We start from the raw sequence: 25,241 nt of genomic DNA on the forward strand, positions 1-25,241 counted from the left end.
GACATTGGAAGCTGAACATCCAGAGCTTGCAAGATAAAGGAGCAGGGGGGCGAGGCCTGGAGGTGTTGGCAGAACGGGAAAGCATCAGAGGGTTCTGTGGTTACCAGGGGGATTGGTGGGAGTCGGTGAGGGAGGAGTTGGCGGCTTTGTTCCGGCGGCTGGGGAAACACCACAACATTAAAGAAACCAACGATGCCAAGTCCTGCAGTGTCACCTGTGGGATTTCCACAAGAGCATCCAGGCTGGGGAGCCAGTCAGCGTGTGACTGTACGATCGGATCAAGCGACAGCTGCCCGAGTTCCAGGAGATGAGGCTGCAGCTGGCCGATATGAGCAGGAGCACCAACTGAAGGGAGGGGCGGCTTCCCCTGACATTTTTCAAGCCTGCAGGGAATGGAGACAAAGCAGGGGGATGCAGGGACTCAGGGCAGGACCCGCAGATCTGGTAGAGCAGGACCACAGTCGCTGGAGGAGGAGAGAGAGTCCCGCGAGAGGAAGCTGATGGTGGGAAGCAATAAGGGCAGAGTGCAAACCAGCCAGCTGAGAGTCACAGGGGTCTAGAAAATGAAATAGCAGCAGGTCCCATGGTGTAATGGGCAGCACTCAGGACTCTGAATCCTGGAATCTGAGTTTAAATCTCAATGGGACCTACTGGAGATAGGTTAGTTTGCTGCAAAGACCTGGAGCTCAATGTGCTTGGCTACCTTCTCTCAGGGTGAACTAGAGTGAGTTTTTTCCCTCACACTGGGTGACTGATCCCCACTGGAGATAGGTCTCTGGCCTGGCTGGTTCAATGGGCTGGCAGCTATAGGTTGGGGTCCTAGAACTTAACAGTCTGGCTAGAGATTCCTGTGGGTTGATCATATGGTTGTTTCTCGCTACTTCACCTGATGTCCATAACTTTGGACCCTCCAGCTGCCACACTCTTCCTCTTGCCCACATGGCATTTAAAGGAAGGATTTCCAGGGCCAGGCTTCATAGTCAGGGCTAGGCAGGAGGGAGGAAGAGTCCCAGGCTGGAGCCCAGCACCTCTCCTCCTCTGGGCACCTGGAGCAGAGGCGGCTGGTGCTAACAGCTCCAAGGGAAGGCTTAAAAGCCACAGAGCAACCAAGGGCAGGGCAAGAGGAGGGGAGAACCATGCCTATGCGTGGCCAGCAGACAGCCACAGAGACACCCAGCCAGGCTGCTCCCTGCTCCCTGCCATGCCGAACCCCCACTGAAGGCCACTCACAGACCAACATTCGTTCTGCGGCCGGCCAGCATCACAAGGTCGTTGGAAAGCAGGTGGGGCCTCTGACCCTTCCCACTCAGGGGGCTCCTTTTGGCAGTGGGGCAGGAGATATTTCCCCCAAGAGGCTTTTCCCCAGCTGCTGAGAAGCACAGAAGTACCCGGTGTTTGCTCTTGCGGTGAAAGGAGTTAATATGTTTAGGTGGCCTGGCTAGCTCAGCTGGCAGCACCTCTGGCTCTTACTCTGAAGGTTGAAGTGCTTGGGGCTCCTCTTCAACAATACAACACACAGTCTGCTTAAGCCCCCACCCAGTAACCTGGGGAAACTAACCCTGGGTGCTGCTAAGAGGCGATACTTTCCCCACTCACAACCACTGAGTGTAGAAAAGAAACTTCAATAAAAAGGAGGAAAATCACCTTGTATTAACTTGGGAAAACACCACAATCAGGATTCATAACACAACACTATGAGCAAAACACCCGCCCACAGCGCGCTGGGCAGTGGCCTTTTGCCTCGGGCTCCTACATCCAGACACCAGAAGCTCTGTGGATGTCCCCTCCCTTCACTGCACCTCACCCACAGCTGCTGCCCTGGGTCAATGAAAACCCAGAGTTCACCTCTCACCTCCCGGGGGGAAAGCCCCTTTCTCCCTCCGCTGTCTGGCCACATTGCCGGCCCCTTGCCGTTCCCCCCTGTCACCGCTCTGCTGGCCACCCTCTCTGCTCTGGGACGTCTTGTGGTCCCACCAGGAGTGGAACAGGCTCCCTAAAAGCAGGGCCGCCCAGAGGATTCGGGGGTCTGGGGCAAAGCGGGGGAGCGGACATTAAAAAAAGGAGCCACCCGCTGTGGCGCTGGTACTCACTGGGCGGCGGCCGAGTCTTCAGTAGCAGCGGGTCCTTCACTCGCTCCGCGTCTTCGGCAGCACTGAAGGACCCGCCGCTGAAGTGCATCCAAAGACCCGGACCGCTGCCGGGTGAGTAAAAATTAAAAAGGTGCCTCTAGCCAGGGAAGGGATTCTCAGCCAGGGCTTGCGAGGCCCCTGCGGGGTTGGGGCCTGGGGCAAATTGCCCCACTTGTGTCCCCCTCCCCCGGGCAGCCCTGCCTAAAAGTAGCGGCCACCAGAGCCCAAACATTAGCCCCCTCCCTGCCACTCGAGGCAACGCCCCTGCCCCACCCCCTCCCCAAGGCCCACTCCTGTGCTGCCTCTTCCCCCCAGACCCCTCCTCCCGCTCACTGCTCTCCGTCCCCTCCCCACCCTCACTCGCCCTTACGGTCATTACAAAGTGGCAAGGCAGAGCCCTCCCATTTTTAAAAGTCCTGGGGTGTTGTTCCCCCCTGTTCAGGCCCCCCTGGGGCCCTGCACTTCACACAGCTCTCCCTGATTTCAGCTGTTAGTGAGGGAGCCTCACTGCTAGCGCAGACTGGGCAGTTCCTTGCATGAGAGACACTGTCCCAAAGCAGGACTAATGCTTAGAGCTGGTTATCAGTGATTTCAGCTCTGTTGGGCTGCAGCAAGACTCTCCATTGAGTCTTAACCAGCTCTGTTATTACCCAGGGAAGAACAAAAGGGTCAAATGGTGCCTGGAACCCTTAAGAAGAATCCACCCCACCAAGTACCAACACTTGTCGCTACCTGCTCTCAACCCCACTGAGAAATCTTTGGGGTCACTCCTTGCCTGTATCAACCTAGGGAAGTGGAAAATTAACAGGTGCTCCAGTGGTGCAATTGGTTAGCGCACAGTACTTATAGGGCAGTGCTGAGAGGAGCTATGCTGAGGTTGTGAGTTCAAACCTCACCTAGAGCACTGGTTTTCATTAACCAAGTGGTGTCACCCCCTTCTTTGGCCTGTGAAATGTAGAATTCCAGCCCAGGGACACTGAAGAGGGGAGCAGTCAAAAATCCCCCTTCACTTATTTCCTCTGCTCCAGAGCACAGGTGAGAATCTACAATCCTTTCTCCCCCCCAGCCCCTGTGCCAGGATCCCTCAAGCAGAGCCTGGAGTCCTGCCCATGACGTCTGTACTATTGACAGAGACTAAGTGACAGGGACAAAACACTCAAATCCCGCCTGGTGCGGGGAGCCAGGTTTGCTCTTCAAATTCTGTCGTTGGTACATTTCCAGGCCTGGGAATGTCCCACAACAGCATTGAATGGGAAGCTGCCTGCAGAACAGTTACACTGCACAGAGCTCCTGTGGAGGAGGGGTGGGAATTAGTAACATTTTGAGGATCGTTTGGGAAATGAGCCTTTGCTGACAAGGTTTGTCTCTGTTCATATTTCACCTTCAGGTGTTATGTTGAGGGATCTTTAGTATGTTTTTGTGAGGTTAATAACTATCTCAACTTTATTTATTCAACTTAAAAATTGGTGTCACTTGATTTTTGCATCTCCCTGTGAAACTACAACTGACACATGCGGCTTTCTACAGGGGGTCATGATGTTAAAGTTGGGGAATTCAGTCTCTGTACTTCTGGGGGAGGGGGTTGCTTTTTTACAGCTGCCTCACTGCCAGGCACACTGGGCTGTTAGCTGCACCCACTGTCCTTGCCAGGGGTCCCTGCTGAACCCTGGGCGGCTGCACTGCCGTGCTGGGGTGACTCTGCAGGGGGAGAAGCTGCTGTGGAGCAATGTAGAGCAGGTGCAGGAAGGAGCCGGGGTCACTATTCACATTCTGAACTGCACAGTTTTCACTCCCAGCTCTACCGGTGCCCCTCACTCCCTACCCGCAGCCCCTGCTATCCCAGTCCTGAACTCCAGACTCACACCTCTGCTGGTGCCCCTCAGTCCCGAGCCGCAGCCCCTGGTTTCCCCCCAGCTCTACCGGTGCCTCTCGCTCCTGATCTGCAGCCCCCTTGGCTCCCCGCTTTGCTCCCCAGTCACTGCGCTGCCGGTGCCCCTCACTCCCGACCCGCAGCCCCTGCTATCCCTGTCCTGACCTCCAGACTCACACCTCTGCTGTTGCCCCTCACTCCCGACCGGCAGCCCCCTGGGCTCCCTCCAGCTCTGACGGTGCCCCTCACTCCCAACCCGCAGCCCCTGCTATCCCAGTCCTGACCTCCAGACTCACACCTCTGCTGGTGCCCCTCACTCCCGACCTGCAGCCCCCTCGGCTTCCCCCAGCTCTACCAGTGCTCCTCACTCCCGACCCGCAGCCCCTGCCATCCCAGTCCTGACCTCCAGACTCACAGCTGATTGCTTTGAGAGACTGGTAGTGAGTTGGGTGTGGTGGCTGGAGAACAGACAAAGTGGTTACTGGTTTATGATTTTCAGTTTGCTTCTTTCGGGTAAGGGAAATAGGGAAAGAAAAATAAGTGAAATAATGAAGAGTGAAGAGCAGAAGAAGCTAGAACTGCACAGGTTGCAAGTTGCTGCCCAGAAAGGCTGAACACTGGGCGCTGGGAAAGTCTCTGTTAACTAAGAAGCCCCTGAGCTGAGTGCATCCCAGTTTCAGTGAACTGCAGAGGGGGTGTCTCAGAACAAGAAAGGAGGAAAATGACTACCAGAGAGGCAGCTACTTAACTAGAGCTGGCCAGACTGGAAGCAGAAGAGAAGGCAAAGGACCGGGAGTTTCAATTGAAGCTCAAAGACGCAGAGGCACCTGTGCACAGAAGGGCTATGGAAGCAGAGGCAGCCAGGGAGGGAGCTGCTCACACAAGAGCCCTGGAGTTAAGAGACAGAGAAATAGAGGCCCAAACTGAGGTCCAGAAGCATGGACTGGCTGTTATGGAGGGGAAGAGACAAAACCTTCCAGCAGCTGGCTCCACTTCCCCAAAAATCCACAAATGGGAGTGACTATGTCCACAGTATGATGAATCCAGTGATATTGCTGAATATTTCATCACCTTTGAGAGACTCTGCACCTCTGTGAAATCCCTGGTGATCAAAAAATGGTCACATTGGTAGCCAAATTGACTGGAAGAGCTATGGACATATTGAATGAGATGCCTATTGATGATGATACAAACTATGGTAAATGTAAGGAACTAGTTTTAAAACAGTTTCAGATGACACCTGAAACCTACAGGGTTAAATTCAGGAGTCTTAAGAGGGGATCTGGATTCAGTAATGTGGCTTATGTAAATGAAATGAGAGATTTGTTAGATACGTGGGTGAGGGGAAAAGACATTACAAGCTTTGAAGGAATGTGTGATTTGGGCCAAGGGCAGGCATGGTTGCAGTGCACCCTTGCCAACACCTCAGACACATGCCTGAATTTAAAACCTTCTCCAAAGAGGCAGAACAATCTGCATCAGAGCACTTACGAGGGTACACAAAGGAATTGGGAAATGTAATAGACACTAAACAAGCTAAATTGTGTGAACAAAACCTGTCCGCCGTAGATTTGCTGTTAATCTGGGGGTCTTTTGCTACGTCATCAAGCCCAAGGAGTTAATACTAGTGGTAAACGCTTTAAAGATGTGGGACATACCTGTTTTGTGGGGGAAAAAAAACTTTTATACATGCTAGGGATGGTGACAAGACAGTCCCACAAGAATTGTTTCTTTTCATCTCATACCTGTAAACAGGCTGGAAGCTTGGCACAGCAGCAAAAGCATAACAGGCCTACGCTGCTGTGTGGGAGGGGAAACCGAGGCACATTGGTGGCTAAATGCCAAGACACCTACACGTTAACAGATATTGCTGTCTGCACTCTGTTAGCAGTACTACACCCCAACATGTTTTCAGGCAGCTGGGGACCAGGAACCCCAGACCTTGCTAGACCACCCATGTAGGACATCATACAGTTTAAAGGTACTGAAAGGGGGTGTGACCAGAGACAAGCAGGGATTTTAGGTGTACCGCCTCCACCATGGACAGTGTCCAAGCCTCTGGCAGTAAGTTCAGGAGGAGGGTGTGACATTGCGCACACACCCCCACCCAGGCCCACCCTTCAGCATTCCTGGGGAAAGACCAACATGGCCAACATGACTTTGGGCCAGTAGGTCAACCAAAGGGGCTGTCTTCTGGGTTTACTCGGAGTTCTGCAGCTGGGCTGCAGCCAGGCACAGGAGGCCGCCCTCTTGGTTGACCTACTGGCCCAAAGTCACTTTGGCGGGGTTGGTCTTTCCCCAGGAATGCTGAGGCACAGGCCTGAGGGAGGGAGACTCAATCCTCCTCCCTCTTGGTCAGGGTGGAAGAGGCGGCTGTAAGAGTGGCCAGGTTCCTGAGCTGGGCCTGCCAGCCTTTGGGGAGGGTGGAGCTGACTGGGGCATGGTGCTGGCAAAATGCCTCAGGGCGCTGGTGGGAGGAGCAGGCCAGGGCCAGGGCTGGGAAGAGAGAGAGAGAGACCAGCAGGTTTCCTCTACTGTTTCCTGCTCTCTTTTTCTTCCATAGCTTCTCCTCTGCATGAACTGACTTGCTCTCTCTGTGAGCCTGGCTAGCTCAGTTGGCAGCACATCAGACTTTTAATCTGAGGGTCCAGGGTTCAAGTCCCTGGTCAGACACTCAACTATTCCCCAAGGTCTTAAAAAGCTCTGTCTCTGGAGTCCTTCTTGATGTCACTTTTTCTCTTCAGGATTTTGCCTTTCCTCAGAAGGGGTTTTGTGAGTGGGATTGAAAGGTCAACTTCCTGACACCCCCTCTGTCCTTGCAGGCTGGAGGAATAAAGGCCTCTGGGCAGGGGCAGCCCTAGACTAGCTGCCAGCACCTGGCACCCCAGGTGAACCCCGCAATTGTCACCCCCCACCCCAAACCCCAAGGGCAGAGCTAGGCTGAGGTATTTTGGTAAACGGGGAAACATTTTGCCCCTTTTTTCCTTTTAATGTTTTTAAGCGTTTTTGTGGATTTTTTTAAACAGAGGCTTAATTATTCGGTTTGTCCATCCGTCCATCTGTCCAACCAATGTTTCTTTCTCCATCCTTCTGGTTCTGGCTGCCCCTTACTACAGCCATAACTTTGGTCTTGAACTTTATAGAGTAGTGAGGTACCTTAAGGGTTAAATGCTAAATACCAAACCCAAACAACACTAGTTACCTGTGTCTGGCAAAAGGTGTCCGGCAGTTTTGCCACTTTGAATGATTCAAATGGATTTTCAGAGGCATTATAAAAAAATCCCAACAAAGCAGAACCAAACCAATTCATCTTAAACCTACAAAACAAGAGTTTTACAAACCATGAGTGTCAGTTTAGGTCCTTAAAACCTTACATCATCACACACAGTTCTCCTTTGCCTAACATCCCTTGCACTGCGATTACTCTTTTTTACACAACTGAACCCCAATTACACGTCCATCTTGTACAACCAGAGCCAGCCAGGGGCAGGCAAGTTAAGTGCCAATAGAAACCCCGGACATTCCTTTAGTGATTTTGCTTACATTACCCAGGAGTCAAATCATTTTGATGAGATTATCTCTCCATCTGCTGCCTGCAGCCGTCCCCTATAGACCATTTCTGTGGGCAAAGGGCCCATTTCCCCTCAGAATGGCTGTAAAGGCTTCTGGGGACAAAACATAGTGGTGGTAGTAGCCACTTTACCTGACCCTCTTGTATAATATAATTACCAAACTTCTATCAAATGTGACTGCACAGAGCTGCACATACAGTTACATTCACTGAAAGTGAGCAACTGTCCCCAGAACTCACTGCCAGTGGCACAGGTACCTTTTAAGTACCGAGATGTGCAGTGACATCTTTCATGGGAACCGGCCAGCGTGTGCACGGCCGGCATGTGCAGAGCAAAGGTTGCCCACGGGCGCTGTGTCAGGCTCTGGCACCGCGTGAGACAATGGACCACTTTCTGGTGGCTGGTTTGTTTCCCCAGCAGGTGTGGGGACTTCTGGCTACATGATGGCAGCTGCCAGACTCAGTTGGACAGGATTCTTTTCAGCTCACCTGAGGCTTGTTCCTGGCCGAACGAGGGCAACCACAGGGCGCCAGCAGAACCAGCTGCAGCTGCAGCAAGGGCGACCTCAGCAGGGGCCGCCGTATAGCGGGCGGGTGTCACGGGACACACTGCACCTGCTCAATGTTAGAAAATCCCCTTCAGACTAAACCAGTTTGTTTCTCGAAATCAAAACAAGTGGGATGAAAGTTCTTTGCAAAAATATTTTGTTGCAAAACAAAAGCATCTCCTGATTGTCACAGTGTGTTAAATTGTCTCGTCACACAAAGCGGGGAGACACTTAGATCACAAACATTAGATAAGATGCTTCAGTGTGAGCTCAGTAGTTGCTGCTCTTAAAAATTTCAAAATAAAAAAATACAAATCAAATAGACTATTTCAGCTATTCTATTATGTCATAATCTGCTCTGAGTAAACGTGATAGGACACCTCATATTATGCACTACTCCTAGTGACACTCTCCAGTGGAGCCCCATCCTCCACCCACTGTGGGGTGGGTAGGAGCGGATCATTATTATCCCTACTTGAAAGAGGGAGAAGCAAAGGCTGAGAAAGGAGAATTGACTTGTCTTAGGTCACACAGCCAGCCAGTGGCAGAGTTGGGAATAGGACCCAAGAGCCCTGATTTTCAAACTAACCATCGGATCTTGAATTTCAGACATTGAATGACCTGAATAAAGTGCTCTCAGATGAGCTCCACACCAACAACAGTGCACAGTAATTATTCAGCAAGTATTTGAGGAGAACTGCAATGTTAGAGAGAATCATGAACTGCTCAGAGACAATTAATGCAGAGAAGCAGGAAAATTCATCAAACATATGACTGGTTATGACTTATTTATTTGGTCTTAAAAGAAAACAAAAAGGACCTGAGTCTCCTCCCTGTCAATAACATTCTGCTCAGCCAATCAGGGTAGAGACTGAGGACGGGAAGCTGAGGGTTTTCACCAGAGAGCTCAAAGGACGGCCCAGGTCACCGGTGGGGATCACTGCCCAAGCACTATTTCAGCCCCACATTTTTGGGTGGACCTCCCACATTGGGAGCTGCCGAGCACTCCCCTGCAACACACACACACTGCTCCTGCTGTTGGGAGGGGAACAGGTGAAAAGACAAAAGAAGCAAGAGACGAAGAGAAAGGAGGGAGGGAGGAAAAGGTGACACAAAAAGGACAAACCCTAATGACCACAGTGATTCTATGGCACAAAATCCCAGGTGCGGAATAAAATTCTGCCTCCTTAAGTTCGTGTTTTCCATGCCTAGAATTCAACTGTCACCAGATGGATCAGACTGAACAGGTTTCAAACCTCGAGGAGGCTCTTACCTTCTAAACAGGGACGGCTGGTCTCTAGTAAACTCCCTAAAAGGGAAGGAGAAAAGTCGAAAGAGGTTCCTCCTGGCGCTCACGTACCTGAACCCAAATACTCTCTCAGTCCTCAAAGAGAGACCTGAAGAAGGAGATTTGATGAAGCAAAGCCACAGGGGTCTCTGAGGTTTCCCTCGCCCCTGTCCTGCCTGCCTGATGTCAGCATCTCTCTGTGAGGTCACCACCTCCCCACCACCTTTGACCAATAGTCTGAGGTCCTGCAAAAGGCCTTTGTGATGTCACTGCCACACCCCTCCCTTGCTGTGCTAATGTCCTGCCCCTGGCCAGGCACTTTGGAGTTTTGAGCTACTCCCTGTGGATCACCCCACTCAAGGAGCGTTCGTTCTAGGAAGCAAGCCGGCTAGACAGGAAAACATCAGACGCTGCTCCCAATGCTACACTGTTTTTCAGAAATTAGTCAACTTTATGGCCAGAAGAGACCATTAGAGCAGCTAATCTGACCCCCTGCATATCACAGGCCTCCTGTATGACCGAATAGCTACTTTTGGGGCAAACACATTCCAGAAAGGCATCTAGTCTTCATTAAATGACATCAGGAGATGGAGAAACCACCACATTCCTTGGTAGCTTGTTCCTGCGGTGAATCATCCTTGCTATGGAATATTTGTGTCTCATTTGTAATATGAATTTGTCTCTTTTCACCTTCCAGCCATTGGGTCTTGTTATGCCTTTCTCTGCTGGATTAAAGAGTCCTTTAATACACAACCTTTTCTCTCCATTAAGGCCCTTCAACACTTCAATGAAGTCACCTTCCAATCTTCTTTTGATAAGCGAAACAGGTTGAGCTCGTTCAATAGCTCACTAGAAGGCATTTTTCTCCAGCCCTCAGAACATTTATTGGCTCTTTGGTCATCAGACTCCTGAACTGCAGCTGGATGTGGCTCTTGTTCTTCTGCACAACATAGCTCCTAGAGAAGAGGGATCTGCAAATGTACATTCGTATGATACCTTTGTTTAATTGATGAAAACATAAACTAGACACTTAGAGGATTGGAAGTGATTTCAGCTGATGGACAGCTTTGCTAGGTTTTTATGCATTTGGACAGTGAAACGTTGAGTGTCTATATTCATATGAAGCACTCCCGTATAGAGGAGCCCCTGAACATAATGGAGAATGGCAATGAAAATGTTTTCCTTTAAAAAAAAAAAAAGAAAGAAGGTTCTAAGAGAACACAGGTGTTAGAAAAATAGGCCAATACAAGCCTGTTAGCAAGACTAGGCCCTTAGCATGGGTAGACTCAAGGCCCTTAGCATAAGTAAAATCAAGGCCTTGAGATGCAAGCAGAGAGAAAAGCCTGTGTCAGCTATTATCAGCTTAATGCTTGGTTTGTATTAGTCCATGCTTATCAGCAAGGCCCACGCTTGGCGTAACATATGTGCAGCTGTCTTTTTCTGCTTATGGCCAAAAGCAGTTAGCTTAATGGGTCATCTTCTCATGCATGAAGCCAAGAGTAGTTAGTATGATAGTATAAGGGGTTAAAAGGGGATATCTTATGTCTTCCTTACAATGATAATTACAATGATAAATGTATCCGTGCAGCTGCACTGTTATCATGATGGATGTATCCGTGACAGTTATGCATATCTTGTTCCTTTTTGATTGATATATGTATTCTATGTACTTCCATATTCCCTATAGATACATTTACAGGACCTATAGGGTCAGCCAAGTAACGCAAATAAGACGTCAACAAAGTTGTTTGTTTCGGGGTATAAAGGTAAGCCCATCCGGCCATGTAAGGTGTGTCTCTCTCGGGCATTAGCCGGGACGAGAACACCCGCTCAGCTGATCGATCAATAAAGCTAATGGTACTCGTCTACCTGTTTCCGTGCTTCCTTGGCGTAATTGGGTAAGCTCCAGGGAGAATCGGGCCCTTTTGGCTAACAAATTGGCGACTCCACGCCGGGACTTCTCTCCCTGTTGGGGGCGTTGACCGGCGGCCGAGGACGGCTCAGGAGAGTGGCCACCTCGAGCTATTGGTTTGCTCGAGCTCCGGGTCGCCACAATCGACCGGGACGGCTACGCCCCCTCTATAGAGAACTCCAGCTGACACGGAAGCAAGACAGTACCAGAAGAGGGGAGTCCACCTGCCGGACGCGGCCACTCCGGGCGCGGTAAGTGCGTTTACCTCTTGGGTTTGAGGATTAACGCCCCCGAAGAGTGAGGGTTGGGACATTGGGCCCCTAATGGTAAAGGAACCCACAGATAGGAAGGTGTGTGGGTAAAAGTTTTCTGATAAGGTACCTAGGTTCAGGCACGGCAAATGTATAACTTTACTAACTCCACTGATTCGTGGACCGTGCTGAATGAGTATTGGAATGTAAATACTACCCTCTTGTGTTTGTTTGCGATAGTACTACTTGTGTTTTACATTGTACTGACAACTTGGAAACCGCGGTTCCACTAGCCTGGTCTAGGACTTAAGCCAATTCTAGCCGCCCCAAGACTTCCGCGAGGGGAATTTCCCCAGGGACCGGAATATCTTGAAAGCAAGGGGAGTTGGCCGAACCCGTGACCAGGCTGATATCTAGGTGTAATGGGGTCCGGACAAAGCATGTCTACCCGGACACCCCTAGGATGTATGTTAGAAAATTGGCCAGAGTTTAGACGCCAAGCAGATTATGGAATGGTACTGTGTAAAGATAATCTGGAAAAATTCTGTACCTTAGAATGGCCAACGTTTGGGGTGGGGTGGCCCGCAGGGGGAACACTCAAACTGGAAACAGTGCAGGCTACACATAACGTTGTCACTCGGGATGGGCATTGGGATCAATACCCCTATATAGATATCTGGCAGGATCTCGTGGCCAATCCCCCCCCGTGGCTACGGGAATGCAGAGCACAAGCTATCAGAGCCTTATTAGCCCGCGCCCCTGTTAAAAAGCCCTGTCCCCCTTATGATACCCCCCGTCCGCCTGCTGTGCTTCCTTCTGCCCCTGACCTAATGCTTCCTCCTCCTGTATATCCTGGTCTCCCGGTCTTGGCAGCTGCAGCAGCTCCACAGGCTCCAGCTCTCGCTTCCCCTCCCCCGAAGGCGGAAGCCCCGGCCGTAGTGGCAAAACCCTTGCCTGACACACAGGAGGCTGCAGGGATAGACTCGGCCATAGAGCTGGGGGATGAGCCGTCTGTTTCAGAGCACTCTGATAAGGGTGACTCAGTAGCAGACCGAGTTAAACAGAATCCTAGGACAGGCCTCAAGGTGCAGGGGGCAGGGAGCTCCACGCTTGTCGTCTCTTACAAGAATGCCCCAGAGGAAGCTACCCCAGTGTTTGAGGGCCCCTTACGGGAGACTATGCTTCCTGGCGGTGCTGGGGGTACTGGTGTCCTGACTATGGTATATGTCCCCTTCACCACCAGCGATCTGTATAACTGGAAACACCAGAATCCCCCGTTTACGGAAGACCCTGCCCCGCTGACTGCCGTTTTTGAGACCTTGGTTACAGCCCATAAGCCCACCTGGGGGGATATGAGGGTTGCCCTAGATACCCTTCTTACTGCAGAGGAGAGACGCTTAGTTTTCTCCCAAGCCCGTAAGTGTTTACGAGAATCGGGGGTGCGGGAAGAGGATTTAGCTAGACGGCTCCCTACTGCACCACCCAACTGGGGACATACAGAGGCTCCAGATATAACAAAACACCATGACTATGCCACGGCAGTGGTACAGGGAATGAAACGCTGTATTCGGAAAACCACAAATTGGGCTAAATTGTATAATGTGAGACAAGAGAAAAATGAAAATCCAGCCGCTTTTTATGAGCGCTTGTGCGATACCTGTAAAAGGTATACTGACCTCGATCCAGAGACTGCCAATGGAAAGCAGGTATTAATCCCCCTTTTCATTGGACAGTCCTATGAGGATATCAGAAGGAAATTACAGAAGCTAGATGGAGCTGCAGGCAAAAACATAGAAGAGCTCCTGGGGATTGCAGTGAAGGTTTATGACCGCAGGGATGACAAGGAGCAGAGGAAAGGGGCTCGCGTACTGGCTATGGCCCTGAGAGAAGGAAGAGAGGAAAAGGGGGGCAAGGGAAGAGGACGCTCAGGCTCAATTGGCAGGGGAAAGGGCTCCCGGTTGGGTCGGAATCAGTGTGCCTATTGTAAGGAAGAGGGACACTGGAGAAATGAATGCCCCCGCCGACAGGTTAGAGGAGAGGGACACAAGGATTGGACTTCACCCGTGCCTGTTTTCTATGGTGGCGCGGGGGAAGGGGCTACCCTATAGGGAGGCCGGGGGACCCAATGGCCCCTCCTGGCAGCACAACCCGCCAGTCTGGATCCCACGGTAAAAATTAAGGTAGAGGGCCGCCCGATTACAGCCCTTATTGATACAGGGGCTACTCTTAGTTTACTACCCCTTGACACGGCACCCCGAGCCAGAGCCCAAGGGTGTGTCACGGTCCAAGGAATAGAGGGGCAGCACATTACACTAAAGAAAACCCTCCCCCTCCTAGTGAAAGTAGGGGACCGCCAAGTATCCCATCAATTTGTTTGCAGCCCTTCCTGCCCCATTGCGCTGCTAGGGCGAGACCTCCTTACTAAATTACAGGCGGAGATCTTGTTCACTAATGGGGCTATGGAGGTTAGGCTCCCAAAACAACAAGCTTCCAACTATCAGATGGCCCTACTTAACGCTGCTGTAAAACCTGCCCTAGCACACCACGGGGTTGACGAGGCTTCCCTGCCAGGCATCAATGCCAGAGTTTGGGCTGAGGAGGGAGGTCATGCCCGTGCCAAAAATGCCTCGCCGGTACACATCACCCTTAAGGAAGGGAGTTGCCCCGTCCGAATCCGACAGTATCCCCTTAAGTTAGCCACTCAAATCGGGTTAAAACCTCTGATCCAAAAGTTTGTACAATGTGGGTGGCTAAGGGAGGGCACGTCCCCGTATAACACCCCGATAATGGGAGTGCCTAAGCCTAACGGACAATACCGGCTCGTGCAGGATCTAAGGCAGGTCAATAAGCTAATAGAGGCGCCTTATCCTGTTGTCCCAAACCCCCACACGATTCTAGGACAGATACCCAAAAGCCATGGTTGGTTCTCAGTAATAGATTTAAAAGACGCCTTCTTTTCCATTCCCCTTGATCAGGAATCTCAAAAGCTGTTTGCCTTTGAGTGGGAGGATCCCGACACCCATTACAAAGCCCAATACCTCTGGACTGTTGTTCCGCAGGGGCTTACTTGTGCACCGGAAATTTTTGGGAGTCAGCTACGGAGGGACCTTGCTCCCTTCCTAGCTCGACACCCTGCGTGCAACGTAGTCCAGTACTGCGATGATTTACTTTTAAGCACTGAGACAGAGCAGACTTGTAAGGAACAAACTGTAGAACTCCTTAACTTCCTGGGGGCACAGGGATACAAAGCCTCTAAGGAAAAAGCACAACTGGTTAAACAGCAGGTCACTTTCCTAGGGTACCGCCTTAGTCAGGGGAGTCGAAGTTTAAGTAACGATAGAATCCAGGCTATACTCGACAGCCCTCAGCCCCAGAACCCCAGAGAATTGAGAGCTTTCCTGGGACTGACCGGCTTTTGCCGACTCTGGATCCCTGACTATGGGGGAAAAGCCAGACCCCTATACGAAGCCCTAACTAAAGAAGGTCTGCTGCATTGGAAGTGGACTAAGGACAAAGAGAAAGCATTTCAAGAGCTTAAAAGAGCTTTAATTCAGCCTCCTGCTCTGGCTCTCCCAGATCCACGGAAACCATTTACTTTGTACGTCCATGAAAGAGCCGGGGTAGCGTCTGGGGTCCTCTGTCAAAAGTCAGGACCGACCTGGAGACCTATCGGCTATTATTCCAGAGTCTTAGATCCCGTTGCCAGGGGATGGCCAGCCTGCTTGCGGGCTGTTGCTGCAACTGCTCTCCTCGTACAAGAAGCCGAAAAGTTAACCCTTGGTGGGGACACTGAGGTTGTGGTGCCTCACGGAGTACCCCAGATACTAGGAACAGGGGTGGGGGATAGACATCTGAACCCCAGTCGGCATACAAAATATGAGGTGGGACTTTTACTAGCCCCGAACCTCACCTTTAAAACAGTCAGTTCTCTCAACCCAGCTACCTTACTGCCTGACCCTCAGGTTCCCAGTGGTGCTGTTGATCCGACCCATGACTGTGTCGAAGTCCTGCAGCAAGAGACTAAACCCCGTCCCGATCTTTCAGATTTGCCCTGGCCCAACCCTGATCTTGAGGCATATGTCGATGGTTCTAGTTATGTACTAGATGGGAAGCGGTACACAGGGGCTGCTGTGATAATTAGAAGCACAGAGGTGGTGTATCCCTTTAAACTCAGCTCCTCTCTATCTGCTCAAGCAGCAGAACTAGTTGCTCTCATCGAAGCTCTTCGCTTGGGGGCTGGGAAGACCATAAATCTATACACTGACAGTTGCTATGCGTACATGGTAGTACATGCTCATGGGACCTTGTGGAAAGAAAGGGGTTTCATTACAGCCTCGGGCCAAAGAATTGCCCATGGGACCCTTATCAAATTGTTGCTTGAAGCCTTAATGCTTCCCTTGCGGGTTGCTGTCATCCATGTCCGTGCACATGGGAAAGCTCCTGATGCAGAGCAGCGCAAGTATAATCGTTTGGCTGATCTGGCTGCGAAGGAGGCAGCACGCAGGGGAACTGTGTGGCTTCTTTTAGTTCAGGACACTGAGGCCGAAACTCCTGTCCCCCGTTACACGACAGAGGAGGTATCCTGCGCCCACGCTGCAGGGGCCCAGCAAACCCCCTCTGGGTGGTGGAAACTACCCGGGGGAGAAATATTCGTTCCCCGTCCGGTGCTCCGGGAGATTCTTCAATCCCTGCATAAAGAGGGACATTTAGGATCGGGAGCGATGGTTGATTTGGCTGCCCGATCCCTTAGAGCAGTGGGTATGCATACAGAAGCCCAGAGAATTGTCAATAATTGCTCTGTTTGTCAACGCACTAACCAGAAGGGATCTGGCCCCCCTGTTCCACTGGGAGGCCGACCCTGGGCTGCCTACCCCTTTCAAAGGTGGCAAGTGGATTTCGCTGAAGTACCCCCTTGCCGAGGCTACAAATACTTGCTTGTTTTTGTTGATCAGCTTACCGGGTGGGTGGAGTGTTTCCCTACCCGACACTGTCAGGCTCGAGCAGTTACTAAGGCCCTGCTACATGAAATACTTCCCAGATACCACCTCCCTGAAGTAATTGAGTCAGATCGGGGAAGTCACTTCATCTCCCAAGTGGTCCAACAGGTAGCGCAGGCCCTTGGTATCCAGTGGAAGCTGCATACTCCTTGGAGGCCACAAAGCTCAGGCCAGGTAGAAAGAATGAATAGGACTCTCAAAGATACTTTAACAAAGCTCTGTATAGAGTCTGGTTTAAAGTGGCCTGATGCCTTGCCGCTTGCGCTTACTCACATTCGAAGGGCCCCCCGTAAGGGTCTGAGACTCTCACCCTTTGAGTTGGTTTTCGGGTTCCCTCCCCGAGTACTCATCCCCGGGTTCCGGGAAAATGTAAGCTGGGAGGTAGGGAATGACTCTTTGTGGAAACAGGTCTCTGCGCTGCAATCTGTCTTGTTTCAGCTACACCGGTACGCAGCACCCTTCCAGGCCCTTCCCTTGGATCGACCCGTGCATTCGTTCCAGATCGGTGACCGGGTCTTTATCAAGAAGTGGAAGCGTGATCCTCTCACAGCACGGTGGGAAGGCCCACATACTGTTTCGCTCATCAGCCAAGCTGCCGTCAAGGTTCTTGGAAGCGACAAATGGACGCACTGCACGCGAGTTAAACGCTTTGTTGGCTCGGATCCAGAGGACGAATCAACCGAAGAGGACAACAGCCCTCTGCTCCCCCCGGCTCCGGACGCCCGGGGTGACACAGGTGAAGACTCTAACTGGGAGTATCACGGACTGGAGGGCTTAAAGGGACTCTTTAAAAGAAGGAAACAATGAAGTTGTTCCTCCTGTTTCTGTTTTGTTTCCTTGCTTGCTCTTATGGTTGGGAAAACAGGTTTCTGCAGTTAGGAGAGATAATTGCAAGTTCCTTTAACCTCACTAACTGCTGGGTGTGCGGTGGCCCAGGGGAATTGGATGAATGGCCCTGGGTAGCACAGCCAGTGCAGCCCAAGTACTTGCTGAGTAATCTCAGCATCGTGCATAATGGCACGGAGCAATGGTCCACAGATAGTAGCCCTTGGCGGCTCTATTCCGCTGGCATGGGAATCTTTTGCCTTAATCGCACCCGGCGTGGGGCCGGTATGTGGGGAAAGTAAATGTAGTTGGACCCTATCCCGGGATATGATTGCTACCATCATCCTGGCTGTCACACCTATGATTGCTCTAAATATCGAGGGCGATGGAACCATACCCATGTGAAATTAACCAATAGTAGCTGGGTCAGATGTTCCTTCCAACACCATACTGGTGAGGGTTGTAAGGCAGTGGGACTAGATGGGTTCTTTGATTCCCTCTTTCTAGCCTGTCAACGCGATAACACCACTAGTAAAAGCATGTGATCCGGTGGTATCAGTGGGCATGGCAGCACTCTAATGGAACTCGGGTAACTCACTTCAGACACTTTTGGTCTAATACCGACAGGCCCAGGTCAGGTTGTAAGTGTGTGTGGAAAGCAGGAGCTGGAGCATGGAAATGTGAATACTGTGCTGCTGATGGGGTACCGTCCTCCGTGATGGGTGGGCCATTCGGAGGACCCCTAGGAACAGGCAACCACATATACTATGAACGACCCTTGGACCCCGATACCTGGGATGGCCCTTTTGCTAATGGGACTTGGGCCCTAAAGGGCCATTATTGGATCTGTGGCTCTTATGCCTATCGCAGACTTCCACCAAATTGGTCGGGGATATGTTATGTGGGGTATATTCGGCCATTGTTCTTTCTCCTGCCCCAAAACCGGGGAAACACACTAGGAATTAGAGTGTATGATGATCTCGTTAGGGAAAAGCGGTTTGTGGACTCCACTTTAACTGCCGGAAGTTCCCAGGCCTGGGGAGCTCAGGAGTGGCCCCCAGAGCGGATCATCAAACATTATGGGCCTGCCACCTGGAATCCCACCGAGCTTGTCACGGGAGCTAGGGAACCAATTTACAATCTGAACCGCATTATCAGGCTGCAAGCTATCTTGGAAATATTAACCAACCAGACAGCTGCAGCGTTAGATCTGCTGGCAGATCAGTCAACCCAAATGCGAAATGCCATCCTCCAACATCATCTAGCTCTTGATTACTTGCTGGCGGAGGAAGGCGGGCTCTGTGCAAAACTTAATGAGTCTAATTGCTGCCTGCAAATAGATGACAATGGGCAAACAGTGAAACAGTTGACCAAAGAAATGAGAAAACTCGCCCACGTCCCAGTCCAAACCTGGGGTGGGTGGGACACAGACTGGTTCACATCCTGGTTGCCACAAATGGGATGGTTTCGTAAAGGCTTTTTGCTTTTTATGCTTGTTATAGTTACCCTTATAACCTTCGCTTGCTTCACCCCCTGCTTGGTCGCTATAGTTCGACGACTGGCTACCCACGTTACCTATCAGCAAATAATGACCTTATATCGGCCAGAGGATCGGCCAAAGGAAGCAGAGGAGTGGGGAAGTTTAAGCTCTTAAAATGCTTTAAGGGGGGAAAGCTGTTAGAAAAATAGGCCAATACAAGCCTGTTAGCAAGACTAGGCCCTTAGCATGGGTAGACTCAAGGCCCTTAGCATAAGTAAAATCAAGGCCTTGAGATGCAAGCAGAGAGAAAAGCCTGTGTCAGCTATTATCAGCTTAATGCTTGGTTTGTATTAGTCCATGCTTATCAGCAAGGCCCACGCTTGGCGTAACATATGTGCAGCTGTCTTTTTCTGCTTATGGCCAAAAGCAGTTAGCTTAATGGGTCATCTTCTCATGCATGAAGCCAAGAGTAGTTAGTATGATAATATAAGGGGTTAAAGGGGATATCTTATGTCTTCCTTACAATGATAATTACAATGATAAATGTATCCGTGCAGCTGCACTGTTATCATGATGGATGTATCCGTGACAGTTATGCATATCTTGTTCCTTTTTGATTGATATATGTATTCTATGTACTTCCATATTCCCTATAGATACATTTACAGGACCTATAGGGTCAGCCAAGTAACGCAAATAAGACGTCAACAAAGTTGTTTGTTTCGGGGTATAAAGGTAAGCCCATCCGGCCATGTAAGGTGTGTCTCTCTCGGGCATTAGCCGGGACGAGAACACCCGCTCAGCTGATCGATCAATAAAGCTAATGGTACTCGTCTACCTGTTTCCGTGCTTCCTTGGCGTAATTGGGTAAGCTCCAGGGAGAATCGGGCCCTTTTGGCTAACACAGGGTTTTGAATCAAGGACCACTTGATCAGCAGGCAAGTACTCTACCACTGAGTTATACCCCCATGACAACAGGAATATAGGATTGTGATATCCAGGACTTTGAAGGACAAACCCTGATTCATCAAGCTCCTTTGCCATTCCCAGATCACAGGCGCTTTTAAAAATGGGGTTTGATTAAACTTCTTAAATGTTGCAAACACCACAGCTTGCGCACCCACCGATATAGCTTATCCCACTGACATAGCTGCCACCTCTTGGGAAGTGGATTAACTACACCCACAGGAAAACTCTCTCCCCTCAGCACAGAGTGGTGATTCTCAAACTGTGAGTCAGGACCCCAAAGTGGGACGTGACCCTGATTTAATGGGGTTGCCAGGGCTGGCATTAGACTTGTTGGTGCCTGGAACTGAAGCCAAAAGTCTGAGCCCCACCACCCAGGGCTGAATCCCTCAAGCTCTGGTTTTGCCCTCCCCTCACTGGGGCAGGGCTAGGCTCTGTCTCCCTTGCCTCTGCGCAGTGTGGAGGGGCTTGGTCCCTCATGTTCTCCCACAGCAGCGGCCTGCCGGTGTGGGTGGGAAAAGGGGACCAGGAAGCAGTGCAGCCTCATTACATATCTGCCAGACAACCTTCCTCCCACTCCCTCCACACAATGTTCTTATTTGGAGGTGAAGCCAGGGAAACCACATGGAGGATTCTTACCTGGGGAACTGGGGGGACCCACTTACCACCAGAGATTCTTAAGGGCAGGAGGAACAGGGACTCCCACCTCTGTAGCATGGGGGTGGGTCGCCTGCTGGGATCATCTGGGCATATTTCACCTCGTCAGCTCCCTGCCATTGCCTTGGGGGCCCCTTGTTCGCTGCCTCTGGTACCCAGTTTAGCCTCCTTCCTGAGGGCTGAAACGCTTTGATCTATCTAAGGTCTGTGGGATCAATACGTGTCATGGTGTAATTCTGTGTTATTCGGGGGTCAGACTAGCTGAGCTAATGGCCCTTCTGCCCTTAAACACCATGAAAACATTTCCTGGTTTCTCCTTGCGTCTGACAGACACCACAGTGAGGGGCCCAATAGAAGATCCTGGACACAGCGCTCTGGCTCTTACGTTTGGGGACGTCAGCGCTTTCCTAGCAAAGCTGCTGCTAAAGCGCTGGATTTGGGGAACGGTTCGGCCCGATTCAGAGATCTGCCTGCGGGTGTGAACCTGCCACGAGGAGCGGGAAACGCAACCAGCAACGGGAGGCGTTGGCTGAGCTCCGGGCTGCCCCCGTGTGGCCAAAGCTTAGAACTGAGCAGCGGAGTTTAAAGCTGGCGCTGGGAGGGACCAGAACACGTGGGGCACGAAGGCTCCTGCGTGTAACGCTTGTTGGGTGAGCAGCTGAGCATAGCTGATAGCTGGAGTTCAGGGCTGCACCCCGGGGTGCTGAGCAGGTGTCTGTGCTCAGGTTGGCCTCGCTATGATGGTTTCTGGGAAGTTTGGGGTCGCCAGTCCCCCTAGAGAGAGGGGAGCCAGCCCAGGAAAGGAGGCTTTGAAAACTCTGGTACCAATTGGCAGTGGGACTGCGCCTGTGAAGAGCCGCTGCAGCCCCGCCAGGGAGAGCCGGTCTCTCTTTATGCAGCCCCCGCCCCATTCCTCAGGACAAGGGTTGTGCTCAAAGATCTGTGCCCCGTGTTTTCACCTCCATGTGAACTGCACAGTGCAAATAACCCTCAGCGCATCAGCTCAGTGCCAGGCTCCACTTCCACCCGCTCAGAGCGCAGAGCTCCCAGGCTGAGCCTGAAGTTGGAAGCGGGAGACCCTGTAACCAGCCGGGCCCCGTGGCTGGTGCCTGTGATCCCAGCGCCTGGGGAGGCTGAGGCCGGCGGATCGCTTGAGCTCAGGAGTTCTGGGCTGCAGGGGGCTGTGCCGATCGGGTGTCCGCACTAAGTTCAGCATCAATATGGTGATCCCGGGGAAGCTTGGGGTCCCCAGGTTGCCTAAGGAGGGGTGAACCGGCCCAGGTTGGAAACAGAGCAGGTCAAAACTCCCGTGCTGATCAGTAGTGGGATCGTGCCTGTGAATAGCCCCTGCGGCGTAGCCTGGGCAAGACAGTGAGACACGGTCTCTTTTTATACAGTCACCCCCTGCAGAGCCTGGAGGGGGGGATGGGAGCACCCACACGCTGGGGATTCTGACCTGGGGGGAGGGACGCCCCCCTGCAACATGGATCTTGAAAAAGGGAACAGAGACAGCCACAGCTCCCGGATGGGAGCAGGCAGGGGAAACCACACACGGGAGCTAGTTCATGGGGTGGGGGACAGAGACACCCACCAGAGATCCTGGATGGGAGCACCCACATGATGGGGATCTTGAACTGGGAGCATGGAAGCACCATGTACCAGAGGTTCTCAAGGGGGAACAGAGACACCCACACACCAGGTGTCTTGCAGCAAGAGCTGCGGTCTTCATTTACACACAGCAGTGATGGGGAATTAACCACATCCCTTGCGGAGCTTGTTCCACTAGATGATTAGCCTCATTGAAGTACCCAAACCTTTTTAACAATAAGAAGTGAAATGAAATGGCCACATGGTGGCAACAGAACCTAAGAAACGTGTTAGTCTCTAAGGTGCCACACGTACTCCTGTTCTTTTTGAGGATACAGACTAACACAGCTGCTCCTCTGAAACCGAAGAGATGAGAAGCCATGTTCTTGTTCAATGTGCATTGAAGCTGAAAAGGGAGATGTTTCCTCTTTTACTCCTAAGCCCCCAACTCTAATCCACTAAACACCCCTTTCCTGCCACAGCCAGGACTAAAACCCAGGAGTCATAACTAGTGGCCCCCCTTAACCTTCTCTCTGTGAGGAAGAAGAAGCTCTGAGATCCCTGTGCTGTCCCCTTGCCACCCTGCCTGGGCTGCCCTTGAAACCCAATGGGGTTTCCTTGGGCAGTTCTGAATCTTGCTCCCAGGAAGGGTGTAATTTTAGGAGCAGGTTCCAAATAGTGCAATTAACCAGCCAGACGGGGCAGCAGGTATCGGTGTAGGAGCCATTGAAATCATCATAGCAAAGTAGTTCAGGGAAACTGTTATTAATGAAGTGTGAGTGAAAGGTGAGAATCTGATGGTGTCAGTGTCACACTAGAGGGCGCTGAGATGGTTTTAAATTTGTCATCCAAACCCAGCCACCACCTAGCTCATGTTTTAACCTCTTCTTCTCTTACTGTTGCTCCTTATCAGGGAAGGGGAGAGAGCAAACGAGCAATAGAAACAGAGACCTAGTGACCGAAGCAAACATTTCTTTGCTCCTTGCTTTGCTCTGTCAGTTATTTGGGTACAAACTCACCCCCCACCCACGGTCTGGGCTGGGCTCAGTGGGCAGGAAGAGCTCAGCTGTCAGTGGGACTTGGGGAGCTCGGGACATTACTGGGAGCTGCTTGAACGTTTAGGTGAAAACCACCTAAACATGGACACAAGGTCTAGGCTGCAGTAACTCATCTTGCATCTGCGGCTGTTGAAGCTACAAGGCAGAGGACTAAGTACAACATTTAAACTGATGTTTGACCTCAGAGAATAAAACAAATGTGTCTGTGAAAAGAGGGGAGTCGAGTTCAATCCCTTGTCACCATCAATGTGCAAACCAGGAATTTGTTGCTTTGCATTCCTGATGTGTCACCCTCATGTGGCTATTCTCAGAGACTTTAAGGGCAGAAGGGACCATTATGATCATCTAGTCTGACCTCCTGCACAACGCAGGCCACAGAAATCTCACCCACCCACTTCTATAACAAACCCCTAACCTATGTCTGAGTAACCTATTCTCTTTCAGTACCTTTAATTAAAAAAAATGTGTTTTTTTCATAGAAACTATATTTTCCTTGTAGCGACACAGGGGCAGATTAATCTACAAAGGGAAGGTGATTCCAAGGCAGTTCTGGAGGAGAAGGGAACGTTTCCAGCATCACTAAATTATTTCATTGTGCCTCACAGAGAGAGAAAGAGAGAGAGAAAATAAACCTATTAATTTGAGCTACCGACACAGTTCACAGCATGAAATACACAATTTTGTGTTCAATGAGTTGTGTTAATTTACATAATATGAAAAATATGTATTAGGCAATGCATGAAAACCTCACTGCATTGAACAACCCACTTGATCTAGTCAATGTACTACAGAATATTTAAAGATATTAAGAAAGATGTGCTTATAAATTAACGTGTTGTGCCATTTACACATGCACAAGACACAGCAGAAACTGAATTATTTGAGCTACTAAAATTTCCACTTTCTCACAGCATTTTAGTTCTCAAGAGTGTTTTAATTTGCTTATTTTTTTGGAACTAGAAATGGGGAAAGAGCACATTGAAGTCAGTGGAATTACCGCAGTGAGGGATTAGTCTCATTATTTGTCACTAACAAAACCTTTGTTAACAGAGAGTTAACTTTGACTGTGACTATCTCTTACCTTCCAGAACATGGAGTTCAGTAAAACTCAAACTCTGGAGAAACAGGGAATACAGAGTGAGGGTACATGCCCAGATAACCTTAACTCTGCCCTCTAGAAGAGAATCCCTGATAGCATATGAGAACAAGGAAAGGTTTGGGGACAAATTACAGCTACTTCCCAAGAGTTTGTTTCTTCTGTAATTAATTGATCCTGGCCCCATCCATTGATCCTGGCCTGGTGTCTGGCTGTGGAATTTACTATTTACTATTTTTATCCCAGCATATTTAAAGATGAAACTGCTTTACAAAAGCTCCTTTATTCTAGGTTATACAAACAGGTCACTTCCCAGCTATTTCAAGGAGATGGAATTTTCCTGACCCACTGGGAACTTAAACTAACATGCTCAAGATCACACATTCCTTAGGAGAAAACAAAGGGGAAAAACCAAAACCCACCAAACCGTTGCTGTTTCTACCCAAATGATCAATGAGACCAGAAAGGGAGACTGTGCAATTAACTGTCTGGTGCTACACTGACTCTGCAGTTACTTGGATGCAGACACACCCAGCTCTACGGTTGGTAAACGTACAGAGACTCTGCTGCTGCTCATGAACTAGCAGCACATGACCTCTGAACAGCTGCCATTCGAATGTATCTGAAAGTTACAAGGAACAACGATCTGTGTTAAAGGAAGGCTGCCATTTATTAGAGCCCCAGTTGATGCCGTGTGCACAGAGGATTGAATGTGTAACGGAGTTTGTAAATCTTGGTTATTTTAGTTTTGTAACAGGCTCCTGTCCACCCCCAGTAGAGATTTTAGTCCCAATGGCAACTTACTTACCAAATGTAATACAGACTAGTCCATGCCTCCCAAGTGGATGTGGTTCTTGTTCTTCTGCACATTGTAGCCCATGGAGGCCAAGGACCTGCAAATGTGTCTTCATGGGCCTTTGTTTCATTGATGAAAACAAACCTAGACACTTAGAGGATTGGAACTGATTTCAGCCGTGGGACTTGTTTGCTAGGTTTTTATGCATTT

At 50.6% G+C, this 25,241-nt stretch overlaps 1 non-coding gene and 1 pseudogene across 1 annotated transcript; both read left to right on the forward strand.

Moving 5' to 3' along the window:
- The window catches only part of LOC120375680, a 1,085,709-nt pseudogene that overhangs the window by 974,856 nt on the left and 85,612 nt on the right, over positions 1-25,241 (forward strand).
- Positions 2,940-3,033, forward strand: TRNAI-UAU. Its single transcript has 2 exons — positions 2,940-2,977; positions 2,998-3,033. It is a non-coding gene; the product is annotated as a tRNA-Ile (tRNA).

The sequence above is a fragment of the Mauremys reevesii genome, linkage group 12, assembly GCF_016161935.1.
Source record: "Mauremys reevesii isolate NIE-2019 linkage group 12, ASM1616193v1, whole genome shotgun sequence".
NCBI lineage: Eukaryota > Metazoa > Chordata > Testudines > Geoemydidae > Mauremys > Mauremys reevesii.